The following is a 17,557-nucleotide window of genomic DNA, read 5'->3' on the forward strand; positions in this document are numbered from 1 at the left end:
TTTATCTCCCCCTCCTCTCTCAATTTCTCTCTGTCTTAGCCAATAAAAATGAAAAAAATGGCCACCAGGAACAGTGGATTAATAGTGCCTAGTGCTGGTACTGAACCCCAGTGATAAGCCTGGAGGCAAAAAAAGAAAGAAAGAAAGAAAGAAACAAACAAACAAACAAAGTTCCAGGTTCAATCCCTAGCTCTATCATAAGCCGGAGCTGAGCAGTACTTTGGTAGCTCTCTGTGTGTATCTTTCTTTCTGTGTCTCTTTCATTAAAAATAAGTAAACAAAGCATTAAAAAAAAACATAGACATTTGTAGTAATGCTTTACCACTCATGAAGCTTTTCTCTGTGACTAGAAGCTGGAGGCTTGAACCTGGGTCCTTGCACAGGGTAATGTGTGTGCTCTACTGTCATAGATTCTAAGAGACCATCATCCCATAAAGGATTTCAGAAAAAAAAAAAGAAAAAAAAAGCACTAAAAGGAAAAAGATGGCTTGAAGGTAGAGACTGACTTTTGGCTGCAAGGCAACTACATGGAAACTACCCATAGTCACTCAGTAATCAATTCAGACATGTGAGGCATGTTAGAAAACAGGAAGAACAGAAAGGGTTTTCACATGGAAGGGCAGGTACAAGAAAAAACTGTGTGGGAACCAGAAGGGAGTAGTAGTAAACTTTTCTTAAAACTTTCTACGGGGAACACGTGAAAGTATGCTTGGTCAGTTAGGCCAACTAGGAATAAATCATGTCAAAGCAACAACAATAATAACAGATGTTCTGTAGCCTTGGTCTTCGATGTCCTGGGGAAAACAGCCTGCCCTCATGTGGAACCTTGCATGGAAAGTGAGATGACAGAAAGCTCCATGGAGTATGAATGGAGGGAGGCAAGGCAAGTTTCTCCAGAAACTTAGCTGTCTGGAGTGAGCTAGGGTGATCAAACAAGCAGAACAGGACCAACCAATGAAGATTGTTTGTGGGATCTAAAAGCAACATACACCCATCTAGTCATCAAGGAAGTAGAGTGGACAGAGAGAAAACGGAGCTGTTGGTGGCAGGATCCTGAACAGGTGAGACTCACGGGTTCTGATCCTAAGTCCAGGAGCCAGAGGGCCTCTAGCAGGAGAAGGGCAGCTCTTTATGATTTGGGGGGAAAGTCTGGTACCCACTCAAAGGCAGAGTGGACAGAGGTGGTGTCCTTTGCCAATCTGGACAAAACTTTCACTGTAAAACCTGGAAGGGATCAGGGTCCTGGTCTCTTATTGACAGCTGACCTCAAAGGTGTCATTCAAATCCCTCCCTTTCTCCTTGCCAATGGGACAAGTAAAGATTTTTCCACTCTTGTTTTTATTGAGGCTGTTTGTCCTACTAACCTTAGGAAAGTTTCTCTCTCTGTGATGCACTGGACTGTGTGAATAATTGACAGAGCCTACTACAAATGAATTGGTGGGTGGGTGACACAAGCCTACAAAATGCTGCTGCTATAAATACAAAGTACGTATGTAAGTAAATGGTAATGATTTGTCAAATCTTCAGTAAGTCTCCCTTGCTATCTCTGATGAATGATTACTCCATCAACACATGAAGAAAAGTCACTGTGAAAGTGACAAGTGTTTCAGCACACTGAATTATGAGATCTGGAACTTGTTTCTATTACTAGCTTTAAAAAACAATATATTTTGAAGACAAAAAAAATTTCACTAGCACTTTAGTCTCTTGTGCTAGTAACAGATTAGTTCCTTGAAAGAATGACAAGACTGACTATGTGTGTGTCTGTATGTTTCCATCATTCTAGAAAAGCCCTCTACCCTCTGTATGGATGGAAACTTTTGGTTCAATTCTCACTGTAAATAATTGAGACCAAACCCAGATAAGAAAGAGTGCCCACACAGGCTCTTCTACTGAGTAAGATCTCACTCATTACCAACCAACCAAGGTTGACAGTTTAACAGACTTATTATGGCTCAGAAATCCCCCAGGGGAATTTTAACCACCTTTATTTGGATTTTCACTTTGTCAAATGAGCTGACTTTGTCCTCTCTCTCCTCTCTGCTGCTCAGGCAATTATTTGGGGAAGTGGCCAAGTCCAGACCCGGAAATCAGATCCCCATGGTGAGATACCATCCAAAGTTTCCTAGGAATTTTCCTTAACATGGAGACCAGGAGAGGCAGGGGAGAGAGAGTCAGCTCAAGCCAAGGGAGCTCCATCAAAGCATGAGGAGCCTCTACCAGCACTATGAGCATTACAGAAACTGTAAACTTCCCAGTTCACCACAGGGGCAGCAACCCCTCGGGAAAGTGCTTTGGAACTTTCCTGCCAATTTCAGCTTTCCAGCTCATTACTGTTGGTAATCTCCATCTACCTGCTGTGCTCCCACACCTTGACCCAGTCCAATAGCTCACTCGGCAGAAGTTTGGTCTTAAACCACATGAAATCATCCCCAGGACCTCTTTAACTCTCACTGCCTTCACTGTTCATCACTAATTCCTCACCATCCCTCCATCCTCATGCACACCCCCAACCCCATATTTCTTGCCTTTGAAATAACACCTAAGCATGTCAGATTGTTCTCTGCCTCTCACATAACAGTTCACTCAGTCCTGTGGCTCTCCCAGTAACCTTCAGTCTGGAGTGCTGAGAAAATGAAAGCAAGATGGGGGTAGGGAGCGGGAGGGGAGAGAGAGGATACCTGAAGGCACGGCAGCTTCCACCTGCTCTGCACCCCTTCTGTAGTTCCCTTGAGTTGTTCAAGAGCTCCAGCAAGAACTAGAGTCAGATGAGGGTGCATGCACGGTAGGGCCAGCACCCCTGCCTCCACCACCCCTCACCTCGGCACATCAACTGTCTCCAGAGGGACTTATCAGCTGCTCCAGGGTTTGTAGCGAAAGGAAAACAGTTGTGGAATGTGATATGTTCTGCATGCTGATGGGAAGGCAGGGCCATCTCCTGGTTAGCTCTGGGAAGGTTTGTGAATTAGGAGAATAATCTTGAGTTTCTGACCTCCTGCTGTGGGTCCGCCTGGTATCAGGAGAGGCATGTGACTGATTAAGACACATACAGCCCCGGCGTGGAGGAAACAGCTGCTGGCCGCCAGCTCTTGGCACTTGGCAGCTGGACTGGCGGGGGGCTGGTGTGGAGAAAGTCCGACTGCGGCCAGATCGCCTCAGTAAGTCACTGGAGAATGTGTGTGTGTGTGTGTGTGTGTGTGTGTGTGTGTGTGTGTATGTGTGTGTGTGTAGTCACTGACAATGGTTAATTTCAACTTTGGTGTTCAAAGAGATCTTTGTACCTGCTGTCAATAGCCTTTTGTATTTTTCTGAACATTGCTGTTTAGAACCTATTTTCTTCTTTAAGCTGCTTTTTATCCCTGAACATGCAGGAAGCACCTTGCTCTGATTGCTATAGAGAGAACGGAGTTTATTTCCTGGTGTCTGGTGTTTTTTTTTTTTTTTTTTTTTTTTTACGGTCCCTAGCATTTAACTTCAGAACCAAGACTGAGGTTATGAAATTGAGAACTATGTCAAGTGGATTGGCTAGATTTAATTTTAGCCAGTTTTGCTGCTGAAACTGGATGGTGTTTGAAAAAGACCTTGTGGATTCTTTTTTTCTTCCGTCTGACTTAATCATTCCCAGTCAGTTGGGAAGACTATCTCATTTCACCGTGTACGGCGATCTGCCTGTGGAAAGTGAGCAAAGCAACACTCAGATTGCAATGAGAAGTTAGATTTAGATTTCAGACATGTTTTATCACCAAGGACAAGCTATTTACAGCTCTCTCTCTTTTTTTTTTTTTTTAAGTTGATTCACTTTCATTATTTTAGTGCTAAAATTTGAAGTTAGCCTGGTCTTCCTTATTTTGGTGAAGGGGAAAGTTTGTGTTTTTATGAGGCTTGGGGTCTTACTTCCTTATTTGTGGTGAGGCTTGTAATAGTGTTATCTGCTGCTGGTGGTCGACTATGGGGGCCCAGCAGGGTGTGGGGGGAGGGCTGTCTGTCTCAGGGTCACTCAGCCTACTCTTGAAAGAACAGCAGGGCAGCAGATGGACAGATAAACTACCATCTTTCTGAGGGAACCACCAGCCAAGTGCTTCCACAGAAATTAAAAGGGAAAGGAAGAGCTCTGGGTGGTGATGCCAACCTCGCTCAGGACCAGGTCTGACTCAGGGCACTGTGGGGACATAACCAAGCCAGATCCTTTCTCTGCATGGCCTGAAGGAGAAGCAAAAAGTGGGCATTTGGGTTTGAATTTTTACCGAGAGTTGCTGTGTTTGAGAAACTAGGGGCACTGAAATGTGCCTTTTCTGTGATGGGCATCCTAGGATGCATGCTATATACAATATTCTTGCAACTTCTGCCTCAGCCACAAGGGAGCAATACTCTCCCTGCACCCTTTCCCTGCCGCCCCTGTGGTAGGAGTGGAGGATGAACTGATAGTCAGTGACCCAGGCATACTGGTTCTGCCTCAGTTTCCCTGCACACAGCTGAGCTTTTTGGAGGTGCCAAGAGCCCATGATGGGATGAGGCCTTAGCAGTTCTGGATGTCCAGAGTTATTCTAGCATAGGGAGGAGCTGTCCCCTTCTTTCCCTCAGAAGAACCCACAAAACCAGTTGTGTCCTGGACAAAAAGGTTTTCCCAGTTCCCCCTCCTGTTGGCATGCTTGTGTGAGGTCATGGGTCAGCTTGTGACCCCATGGCCCTGTGACTTCTCTGTCCCAGCTCAAGGACCTACCCCCAAGGCATTCTTTAGGGAGTCTGCTTCTGGTTGATTTCACTTTTTCCATAGGCTGAGATAGAAAAGAACTCTCAGGCTAAATGTTGTCTACAGAATAATAGAGACCCTTCACTATAACATGGGATGGGGGTGGGGAGAGTAAGTGACAGAGAAACCTCTGACCTATTCAAGTACTATTTTATTTGAATTCAGGCAATGCATTCAGGGTCCTGAGTATGTGTGAAACCACTGAGCAACCTTCTGAGTTTCCCTTTTTATTTTATTATTATTATTTCTTTCATATTTAAATCAAGAGATAGGCACAGAAAGAGGCGAGGCACCCCGGAACACTGCCTCACAATCATGTTCCCCCAGTGTCATCTATGGTTCTCCCATGTGGTGCTGGGGCTTGAACCCAGGGCCTCACACCTGGCAAGGCATGAGCACTTTCTTACATGCTGAATTTCTGAAATGGCACTGAGTATTCTAAACAACTCAGTGACATCTTGCCTTTCAAAACACACACTGAATGTATAATATAATAATAAAAGTAACTAATTGGAAGCCTAGGGATCAAAAGATTTTTACATCTGGGTGGGAATGATAGAATCTGCAGTTCATCTCAGAAAGCTAGAAGTAGACCTACCTACCCTATGACCTGGCAATTCCTCTCCTAGGGATATATCCTAAAGGACCAAACATACTCATCCAAGAAGATTGTGTTATACCTATGTTCGTAGCAGCACAATTTGTAATAGCCAAAATCTGGAAGCAACCCAGGTGTCCAACAACAGATGAATGGCTTAGTAAGTTGTCTATATACACAATGGAGTACTACTCGACTGTTAAAAATGGTAAATTCACCTTCTTCACCTCATCTTGGATGGAACATAAAGGAATAATGTTAAGTGAGTTAAACCAGAAAGAAAAGGATGAACATGGGATGATCTCATAGACAGAGGTTGAAAAATAAGAAGAGAAGGGAAAATACAAAGCAGAACATGGACTGGAGTTGGTGTATTGCACCAAAGAAATGGACTCTGGGGCAGGAGGGTGGAGGGGGGTGTGTTCAGGTCTTGGAAGATGATGGTGGAGGAGGACCTAGGTGAGGGGTTAGATGTTAGGCAGAAAACTGAGAAATGTTACACATGTACCAACTACTGTATTTTACTGTCGACTGCAAAACATTAATACCCCCAATTAAAAATGGTAAAAAAGAGAAAATATACAGTTCAAGGCCTTCATCTCAAAAATGAAGAAATTATAGCAAATCCTTCAGGGTCCCCCATGCTAGTAAGTGGCAGAACTCGAAAAGAACACTCAGTCCTTCTACTAGGATTCCCTAGAAAAAGGTCATCAGCACTAAAAATTGCATTTACTGTGCACTGCTGTGCTGAGCGAGGGGGCTATCATTGTATAATCCTTAGGGGGACATGTGGAGCAGAGGCTCAGACACCCCCTTGAACACACTCCCCATAACCACAGGTACCAGCAAGGGGACCACATACATGTAACTCAGGACCTGCATACATGTCAAAATAAACATACAGTGCATACACAAGTCCCACATAGTGGAACTGCAAAACTGTGCATAGGAGAATGTTCCCTGCACACGGTGACAGGACACAATGTGTGCCATGCCCCAGAGGCCTCTGCAGTGGCAGGAAGGGAGAGGTTTCCCCCAGGACAGCCCGAGCCCTGCAGATCTGTTTTTCTCTGTGCTGGAGGTCCAGCCATGACCAGCGTGCAGGCAAGGGCAGTGACCAGGAGCTTTATTATGCTTAAGAGTCCAGTGCTTTATCCACTGTACCCCCTTCTAGACCGGGAGCTTTATTATGAACCCCAGTGCACAGCTCTCTCACAGTCCCCTTCCTCTGTTTTTCCTGTCACTCCTTTCCTTATGAAGAAAACACCACCCCCACCCCCACCCCAGGCGCCACCCCATATGGCTCTGGAAGAATGATCAGACCTTTTGTTTGTGGCTTCACTGGTCAGGTGGTCTGCTGAGGCCATCATTTATGAGCTGAGGTCATCACAGCACCCCTCTGTGAGCTGTGAGTGCAGGCCCCAGATCTGGGGGTTGAGTGTGATGGGGAGGGGAGAAAAGGTGTGGGTTCTCTACCACTGCACCCATCTTTAGCTGAATGTCTCATGGAGGGGCTGGGGGGCTGGGTTGGTGCTGTGGGCTATGCCTCTTTGCTGGATCAGGAGACAGTGTCCCAAGAAACCTACCTCTGAGCCCTCTTGGATATTTAGTTTGGTTATGCTTATTTCTCAGGGTTGTTCAAGGTCAAAATGAGGGCTGGGGGAGGAAGAACATGAGTGGTGTAAGAAGCAGATGGAGCCTTACATCAGTGTGTGTGGGGTGGGGGTTAGGGGGATAAGTAGGAATGACCATTCAGGGACATCTTTGAGACAGTTATGGTGCTTGTTTCAAGGCTGTTAGGAGTTGAGAATTCACATTTTAGAGATAAAGGACTAAGGGAGTTGCTGTTTGGTGCTGTTTGTCAATGGGGAATGGCACGGTGCTACTGCCTACAGCCTCCCCAATCCTGTTCTTAATTTTTTTAAAGAGAGTAAAGAAGAAAGACAGAGAGAGGAGAGACACCATGGCATGCACTACCGTCCATGGAATTCCCCTATTGTTGTTCATGGTATGCCCATGTGGTGTGCGGGCTCAAACCCAGGGCCATATCAATAGGAGAGTATATATTCTACCAGGTGAGCTATCTCTATCTCTAGGTCCAAGAAAAGAAATTTATAATCTGCTTTTTTTTTTTTTTAACCTCCTTGGAGTTTCTATTTTTTAAGATGTATTTATTTAAGAGGTTGGATCTATTTTTAAAGATGTATTTATTTAAGAGGTTGGATCACCACCCTGATCACCTGATAGAGAGCATATAACCATACTTGAGGACCCTGGTTCAAATCCAGGAAGCTTCATGAACTTTAGAACTGTGCGGCAAATATCCTCTCCCTTCTCTATCTCTTTCTGCTTCTCACCTTCTGTCAGAAAAGAAAGGAAAAAAGGAAAAGAAAAAAGAGATTGCTGGGGTCAGTGGAGTCATGCAGGCAGCAAGTCCTAGAGATGACCTGTGGGGAAAAATATTTCATTATATATATAATATGGAGAGAGAGAGAGAGAAACACAGAGAGAGAAACAGAGAGAGAGAGAGAGAGAGAGAGAGAGAAACATGAAACACAGAGAGAGAAAGAGAGAGAGAGAGAGAGAAACACAAAACACAGAGAGAGAGAGAGACAAAAACATTGTCCTACTCTATACTGGTGTTGGTATTGAACCCAAGATCTTATGTAGACAAGCCTTGTGGTCTCTCTGCTGAGCAACCTCCCAGAAGCTCCAAAAACTGAGGTCAACTTAAGAGCAGTCAGCAATCCCATCTGTTAAATCAGAACTCATGGAAATGAGTCCAGGTCTTGCTGGGAATCACTTATTTCCACAGCAAGGGGCAGTCAGTGGGTGTTCCATGGAGATGCACAAAATGAACTTGAAACCATTGCTGAGTTCATGTGTTACACTCCAGAGCTGAGTGGAAGAGGACTAGTTGGACTCTTTTCCCCGGCTGTCTTAGGAAAAAGAAACATGCATTTAGATGAGGAGCTTGTTGTGCTTTGCTGCTTTTGCCAGATGGTAAGATCTGTTCCCCAAGAGTTAATTTCCACAAGCCCCATTCCCCTCTGCACCGACTGCTCATTTACTGTCCCTGGGGCTGTCTAGCTGTGTGCCTGTCTCATTCCTGTTGTTTCACGGGTTTGAACGTCTGAGAGTTTTTGCTATTTTAGACAATCATGGCACCTCCACAGTCTGTGGTGTGTAGCTTTGTTGAGCTTTGATCATCTCTGAGCCTCTCTATGGTATCAATAAGACAAGTTCTCTCAGTAATTTGGGGATTTCCAGGTATAAAGTATTTTCTTTCACTTTGCCACAATCCCATGAGAGAAGGGACGGATCACCATGGTTTACAGTCAGGAAACTGTGAGAATAATGAGAAGTGGATTGTTCATGGTCATGCATCATGTAACCAAATTCAGCTAAGTCCTCAGCTTCTGACACTGAGTGATATCTATGGAATTGTCCTTTGTAATCAGAAGCAATTTAACCTCCATTGTTATCTCTGTGGGCAAAAGGTTCATGGAGGATTGATTGGTGACATGCCATCTTGTGCAGGTCAATGACAATATTTCTAAAGCCCATAGACATTTGATTTTGGAAACAGGACCCACTTGGTTACAAATGCAATGAGATCTGCTTAGAGTCATATTGTGAAAGGAACTTAGTGGTCATCCCCCACTAGCACACCTCCCCCCACTGCTGATCCTGTGTGGTTAAGTGGGAGTCTTCCAAAGCCTGGCATGGTGTAACATTCAACTTTAAGAAGGAGCTGGGTTATTTTTTAAGATAGTAAATGTGGTCTGATGTCTACCATAGGCTCCTCCTGCCCAATTAAACCATCTGCATTTTTGGAAGTTCTGTGTGGTTACAAAATTCTTATTCCCATGGGAAAGGTCACTCTAACCCACAGAAGTCCTGTCCACTGGAATTTTCTCCCTCTGAAGTTAGCTCCCCACAGCGGAGAGAGCCCAGGCCTGTTAGTTTACTTGAGGAACTCTGTCATCAATCAGTTTTCTGTTACAACACTCCAGTACATGGTGTGACCACATCATCAGGACATTGGCCGGGTCATAAAGGTGATTGACAATTACGCTGGGCAGCTAGGTACAGATACAGGGCTTGGAGGAGGGAGAAGGCAAGTGGGCCATATGAGGACACTAGCAGTCATTACAGCATTTCTTTCTAAAGTCATTTTGGGGGAGTTTGAATGCAAAAATCAGCCTTCCTTGGGCTGTGGAGATGGCATAATGGTCATAAAAGCAAGCTTCATGCCTGAGGCTTTGAGCTTCCAGGTTTAAGTCCCAGCACCACCATAATAAGCTAGAGCTGAGGAGTGTCCTGGAAAAAAAAGTTAGTTGATTTTTAAATTAAAATGATCATGAAAAAAAATGGTTAGAGCATTTTTTTTCCATAGTGACTGCTGTATAAGTCAGAACTTTCTGCACATTTCAAGAGGACTGTAAGCAGAAAGGGAAATTTTTCTGCCACCTGGGTTGTTGACAGGGCTCATTCATTCCCAGCAGATATATATTTTTTATTTTTCTTTGTTTTTGATATAAGGAGAGAAAGAGAGAAGGAGAGATGCCTGTAGCATTGATTTCCCACTCCTGAAGCTTCCTGTCAACCCTCACTGCAGGTGGGGACTGGAGGCTTGAACCTGAGTCCTAGCACATGCCAACATGTGCACTTTACCAGGTGAACCACAACTTGGATCCAGGAAAGGAAATTCTTTTTAAAAGGAAGAAATGGTAATGGGATATTGGATTAAAGAGCCATCTTTCTGGACCACAGTCTGTAGAATTAGAAGCAACCTAGTGGCTGGAAATGGAGAATTCAACCCAATATATAGATGATTTACACTGGGAACAATCTAAATGTCTGAATAGATAAGATATGGTCTAGGGGCTGGGTGGTAGTCACTTGGTTGAGCACTTGCATGATGGTGCTCAAGGATCCAGACTCAAACCCCCAGTCCCCACCTGCAGGGAGAAAATCTTCATGAGCACTGCTGCAGCTGTCTCTCTCTCTCTCTCTCTCTCCCTCTCACTCTCCCCCTTCCCTCTCAGTTTCTCTCTATCTCTATACAATAATTTTTTAAAAAAAGATGTGGTCTATATACTCAATAGACTACTACTCAATTATAAAGACAGATGGCACACTACCATTTACTATATATGGGTGGACCTAAAGGATATTATGCTAAGAGAAAAAAGTCAGACAAAAGCAAATGTCATATAACTTCTCTTATATGTGGGTTATAGAGAAAGTTAATGATGGATAAACTAAGCAACATAGTAAATTTGGGGTCAAGGTGATAAGTTAGTGGTTACAGATGGGAGGGGAGGAAGGGGAGCAGGACATAAATCTGGACAGAGATACATTTGGGTTTTTAGGGACTCACACCTAAAACCTTGGTAATGTTATAACTGAAAACATATACATTAGCTGCAGAGGATGTCCAACATCTTTAAGAGTTTATGTCATTAGTTTCTTTTGTGATGGCTTCTCTATTTGCCAAATGTTGTCCTATCTTTAGTATTGGTTTCCACCCCACAAAAATGTCCCAAGACTCCTGCACAGATCATTATGTCCTTGAGTTGCTCTAGCATTATAAGTGAACTCAGAGTTTTAATGAACCATTTTTTTCATCTTTGATAAAGAGCTAATCTTGGGGGGATTACATGAATAAGTCTAGAGCCTCATTTTACTTACTATCTTGATACTGCTTGATGATTTAAAAATTCAAAGAAAGGTAACTGCATTTGAATGTATTCTGGTGGAGACACAAAAGTGGAAAGAGGGGGAACAGTAGTGTGTGTGTGGGAGGGTTGTGGACTTATGTCCCTATAGTGGAACAGGATGACGGTTTGGTGGAATGTGATATGTACTGACATCTATTTTGGGCAAATGTGGAAATGTACCCACATGACAACAATCCTGTAAATCAACATTTCCTCAATAAAGTGACACTGAAGTTGGAAAAAAGTGAATATGTACCAATGATTTTAATCACTTCTCTTTTCCACTCTGGGATATTTGTATTGTAGTCAAGAACTTAGTTACTGATGTGTTGACCAATTTTTGGAAAGGAGTCTGGGAAAAGTGTCCATCAGTTGACCATGGAACCAGACTCCATATTTAAAAAAAAAATCTTTTTTTATCCTCTTCACTCCCCTGGTTTGTTTTGAGAAAGCTATCTTTTTTCCTTCCATTAAACAATTTAAAATGGTGGAACCAAGTTTCCTGAAGTCTCTTATATAAGTTAACTTTGGGTAAGTAAAGCTTAGGGAGTCCCTTTAAGGAATTTATACACTATAAAACCATTTTAATTTTTTTAAAACAGAACTCTTTAAAACTAGAATCAATAAGCAAGGAAGAACAAACACTCTCCTGTAGCCATACTCCTCTCACAACTTTCCCCATGATGATCAAGCATGAATGTTTTCAAATCTTAAGTGAACATGTTTCTGGAGCTCATAAACTACTCAAAAAATCTAAAGCGGCTTTAAAACAGAAGTACTGGGTACAATTTCCATATTTGGTTCTGGAAAAACCACGAGTTCAGTTTGACTGACTTTTGGATTTTGCTCCACTTTCAGTTCTGCTTTTTGAAATTAGAAATTATTTCATTTATGCATAGAATGTCATTCAAAATCATAGGAGTTGACATGATGTTGTAGAGATCAACTTTTTATTATTTTTTTATTTTTTATGACAGTCATCACACAGTCTTGATGATGGTGCTCAAGGTTTTCTGTGGTCTCTATTATGCTACAGTTGCTCCGATTAAAAGATGAATTTCTTCTTGATTTTTCTGCTTTAGTGGGCATTTAAACTAAATCTGTTGGTAGAAGAGGAAAGAAGCTGATATGCATTTTCATAAAACACTAGGTAGGGACCAAGAGATAGGTCATAGGCTGGGAGTATGGATCACCTGTCAATGCCCACGTTCAGTGGGGAAGCAAATACAGAAGCCAGACCTTCCAACTCCTGCGACCCATAATGACCCTGTGTCCATACTCCCAGAGGGCTAAAGAATAGAAAAGCTATCAGGGGATGGGGTGGGATATGGAGTTCTGGTGGTGGGAATTGTACCCCTCTTATTCTATGGTCTTATCAGTCTTTCCATTTTACAAATAAAAATTTTAAAAAAGAGCGAGAGATAGGTCATCTGATAGAGCAAACATCTTACCATGTGCAAAGTTCTTGGTCTTTTGAGACCAAGAACATAAGGGAGTTAGAGGGTATCTGGTAGAGCTCCCTGGATGGTAGGGCAATGCTGTGATGTCTCTCTCTCCTCTCTCTTCCCCACTCTCTTTCTCTCTGGGTGTGCTTTTCCTTTTATCTCTCAAATAAAGAATGATCAAGGTGGCCCAGGGAGATCTCTCTGAAGTGGTATCCTGCATGGATAAGATTCTGATGTAGATTTTTAAAAAAATCCAAGAGGTACCATCAGTTTTGATACACTTACAGAAAAGAACACTGAATTTCAGAGAGTTTGAGTACCTTGCTCAGTCCTAAGACAGTGAGTAAGGAAACCATTGTTTTAGCAATGGTCTACTTGGAGACAAAACACATGCTTTTTATGCATCTACCCTCACTATGTTTTTGTTAAAAGCTGATGCATATGATAGAAAGGGCAACCATTCTGCAATCATGACTCAGTCTTAGCCATGTTCATTAGAGGGATGCTGTCTGGCTGGGTGATTGCATCTTGAGGTCTCCTTTTAGCCTCTACCCAGAATAAGCTCAACCTGTTTTCATTGTTGATGTGCTTTCTCCACTTTGGGGATTAGCACTTGGACTCCTTGTAAAGCAATAGTCACAAATCATTCTATAATCTCTGATGATGACAGGTGTATATGAAAGATCATGAATTTAGGACCTGGATGAGTGACCAGCAGTGACAGCTTGCTTTAAATTCTGTTTGGTTCTTATACGAAGTGGCAGAATATTTGCACCAAGGGCATAACTAGTCCCATGAACCACATAAATTGTGTCTTGGGGTGATGGCAACAGACAGATGAAAGAGCCAAGCCGACCTTAAAGCAGGACTGGTGGAACATATCATATGTTACTTTAATTCTCTACATTTCAGAAGAGGTATGACTTTTGAACTCTCTTTGAACTTCAGGAACTTTGATTGACCTGAGACAGTGATGGTAAGGTTATTATGTAAGACTAAAGTAACAGCAAGCCTTTGTCTTTTTAAGCTCTAAGGAAAGTGAGAAATGTGTCATGCATAACATTCTGTAGCTGTTTGGAATGCTTTCTCACCTTAAGCTTGTGAAAAAAAGGCTTGAAAAATGGTTTTGAACATTCACCCTCAGAATTAGAATGATTTAGAAAATTAAGTCAACCACAAGTTATTAAGATCTCAGAAAGATTTACTTTCCTGGAAGTCAGAACTTATGTTTAGGCAATACCTTAAAGGAAAAGTTCCAAAAAATTTTTCCCTTTTTTTTCTTTTTTCCCCCAGGGTTATTGCTGGGACTTTGTGCCTGCACTACAAATCCACTACTCCTGGAGGCTATTTTTCCCATTCTGTTGCCCTTGTTGTTGTTATTATTGTTGTTGTCATTGCTATTGTTGTTGCTGGATAGGACAGAGATAAATCAAGAGAGGAGGGGGAGAGAGGGGGAAGGAATGATAAACACCTGCAGACCTGCTTCACCACCTGTGAAGTGACCCCCTTGCAGATGGGGATCTGGGAGCTCGAACTGGGATCCTTATGTCGGTCCTTGCGCTTTGCACCATGTGCGTTTAACCCGCTGTGCTACCGCCTGACCCTCACCAAAAAAATTTTCATGCAAGTTATTTTGCAAGTTTTTTTAAAAAAAATATTTGACTATGTGTTGCACACATACAAATATTGGCGCAGTCTTGATGCCAAGGGATACTAGTATCTAGTTGTTAAGCTGTTTGTATTATTAATTAAAAATATTACATTGACCATGTTATGTTTCATGAATATTGTTTATAAAGGTAGTTTGTATGCAGTTCTGTGGATGTTTGAAGAAAAGAGATGACTTTGTTAGAGTGAGTCAGGGAATGCTTGCTAGAGCTACTGACATTCGGATTGGGTATAAAAGGACAAATAGTAATTGCCCAAAATGAGAAAAACACAATATTTTGAAAGAATCCACCTCAGAAGTAATATGTAACTTGGCAGAGTGGAATGATAGACAAGATGGAGGAGGGTCTGGAGAGAAAACTAAAAAGTGGGGGCCAGGTGGTGGTGCATCTGGTTGAGCACACATGTTACAATGCTCAAGGACACAGGTTCAAGCCCCTAGTCCCTACCTGTAAGAGGAAAGCTTCATGAGTGGTGAAGCAGTGCTGCAGGTGTCTTTCTGACTCTCTCCCTTTCTATATCCCACTTCCTTCCTCTCAAATTCTGACTGTCTCTACCAAAATAAATAAAGATAATTAAAAAATTCTAAAAATAAAAAACTAAAAAAATGTAAGGTGTTGCCAGGCTTAAGTGTAATGTTTGTTCTCTTGAAGCAGAGACATTTGGGGTAACTATTTGAAAAATTTTAAAAACAAAAAACAATTATTATAAGAATTTATACCAAGTAGACCAAAGAAATAGCTCACTAGATGTGCATGCCTGAGACCCCAAGGTGCCAGGTTCCATTCCTATACCAGAGAAGAGTGTTTTTCTCTCCCTCTCATTAAAACAAGGAAATATGGGAGTGTGGCAGTAGAACAGCAAGTAAAGGGCATGTGGCACAAAGCGCAAGGACCGGCATAAGGATCCCGGTTCAGGCCCCAGCTTCCCAACTGCAAGAGTCGCTTCACAAGCAGTGAAACAGGTCTGCAGGTGTCTTTCTCTCCCCCTCTCTGTCTCCCGTCCTCTCTCCATTTCTCTCTGTTATACAACAATAAAACAATAATAATTACAACAATAAAACAACAAGGGCAACAAAAGGGAATAAATAAATATTAAAAAACCAAGGAAATATTTAAAATAGTTTTCTTTAATATACAAAAGTACACAAAATAATAGCATGAGCCCTGTGTATTCATTACCCAGTTTAACAATCCTTAATAGATAATTTTATTTATATCCCCACCTATGCATTCTCCTTTCCATAATAGTTTTTAGGTTAGTGCTCAAGATTTCATTATTCTACCTGGCATTATGTTTACATATTTTTTTGTAAAATCATTTTATTGGGAAAGTGATAGGGTTTTTTCTTTGTTTTCTTTTTAAAATTACTTTATTGGGGAATTAATGTTTACGTTCAACACTAAATACAATACAATACAATACAATACAATACAATACAATACAATACAATACAATACAATACAATGGTCTGTACATGCATAACAGTTCCCAGTTTTCCATATAACAATACAACCCCCACTAGGTCCTCTGTCATCCTTTTTGGACCTGTATTCTACCCCCAACCCAACGCAGAGTCTTTTACTTTGGTGCAATACATCAATTCCAGTCCAGGTTCTACTTGTGTTTTCTGATTTCCTTTTTAACTTCTGCCTGAGAGTGAGATCATCCCATATTCATCCATCTGTTTCTGACTTATTTCATTTAACATGAAATTTTCAAGGTCCATCCAAGATTGGCTGAAAATGGTGAAGTCACCATTTTTGATAGCTGAGTAGTATTCCATTGTGTATATATACCACAACTTGCTCAGCCACTCATCTGTTGTTGGACACCTGGGTTGCTTCCAGATTTTGGCTATTACAAATTGTAATAGCTACTAAGAACATATGTGTACACAGGTCTTTTTGGATGGGTGTGTTGAGTTCCTTAGGATATATCCCCAGGAGAGGAATTGTAGGATCATAGGGAAGGTCCATTTCTAGCATTGTGAGAGTTCTCCAGACTGTTCTCCACAGAGGTTGGACCAATTAACATTCCCACCAGCAGTGCAGGAGGATTCCACTGACCCCACAATCTCCCCAGCATTTGCTGCTGTTACCTTTTCTGATGTATGGCATTCTCACAGGAGTGCAGGAGTGAAGTGGTATCTCATTGTTGTCTTTATTTGCATTTCTCTGACAATCAAAGATTTGGAGCATTGTGTTTCTCAGCCTTTTAGATTTCTTCTGTGGTGAATATTCTGTCCATGTCTTCTCACCTTATTTGGATAGGTTATTTGTTTTCTTGTTGCTGGGTTTGGCAAGCTCGCTATATATTTTGGTTATTAGCCTCTTGTCTGATATATGGCATGTAAAGATCTTCTCCCATTCTGTGAGAGGTCTCTTGGTTTGGGTAGTGGTTTCTTTTGCTGTGCAGAAGCTTCTTAATTTGATGTAGTCCCATAGGTTTATGCTTGCTTTAGCCTTCTTTGTAATTGGATTTGTTTCACTGAAGATATCTTTAAAATTTATGGAGAAAAGAGTTCTGCCAATATTTTCCTCTAAGTATCTGATAGTTTCTGGTCTAACATTCAAGTCCTTGATCCACATGGAATTTACTTTTGTATTTAGTGAAATACTGTGGTTCAGTTTCATTCTCCTGCATGTTTCAACCCATTTTTTTAACACCATTTGTTGAAGAGACTGCAGTCCCCATTTAATAGTCTGGGCACCTTTGTCAAAGATTAGATGTCCATAGGTGTGGGGGCTTCCTTCTGGGCTCTCAATTCTACTCCAATGATCAGTGTGTCTATTCATGTTCCAGTACCAAGCAGTTTTGATGACAATGGCCCTATAATACAATTTGAAATCTGAGAGTGTGATGCCTCCAGTTCTATTCTTTCTTCTCAAGATTGTTTTGTCAATTCTAGGTCTTTTCTGGTTCCAGATAAACATTTGTAGCATTTGTTCCATTCTTTAAAAAAAATGTCATTGGGATCTTGATGGGGATAGCATTAAATTTGTAGATGGCTCTGGGTAGTATATTCATTTTGATGATGTGAATTCTTGCTATCCATGAACATGGAATATCTTTCCACTTCTTTGTGTCTTTTTCAATTTCCTTGAGCAGTGACTCGTAATTTTTAGTATACAAGTCTTTCACTTCTTTGGTTAGGTTTATTCCTAGATATTTTATTGTTTTTGTTGCTATAGTAAAAGGAATTGATTTCTGGATTTTAACTTCTTCTACCTTAGTGTTTGCATAGAGGAATGCCACTGACTTTTGAATGTTAATTTTGTAGCCTGACACCTTACTGTATTGCCTGATGACTTCCAAAAGCTTCTTGCTGGATTGCTTAGCTTTTTCATGTCATCTGCAAATAAGGAGA

The 17,557-nt window shown here is 41.7% G+C and overlaps 1 protein-coding gene across 4 annotated transcripts in view; it reads left to right on the forward strand.

Moving 5' to 3' along the window:
• Window positions 1-17,557, forward strand: part of RASGRP3 (RAS guanyl releasing protein 3) — a 127,793-nt gene that overhangs the window by 18,064 nt on the left and 92,172 nt on the right. The window contains exon 1 of one of the 4 annotated variants that reach the window (XM_060186860.1): window positions 3,024-3,158. The exons of the other annotated variants lie outside the window; for them this stretch is intronic. The gene's annotated coding sequence lies outside the window, so the exon portion shown is untranslated. Of the gene's footprint in view, window positions 1-3,023; window positions 3,159-17,557 lie in introns of those variants that run through there. 4 annotated transcript variants of the gene reach the window in all.

This window comes from Erinaceus europaeus, chromosome 3, assembly GCF_950295315.1.
Source record: "Erinaceus europaeus chromosome 3, mEriEur2.1, whole genome shotgun sequence".
In the NCBI taxonomy this organism is placed as follows: Eukaryota; Metazoa; Chordata; class Mammalia; order Eulipotyphla; family Erinaceidae; genus Erinaceus; species Erinaceus europaeus.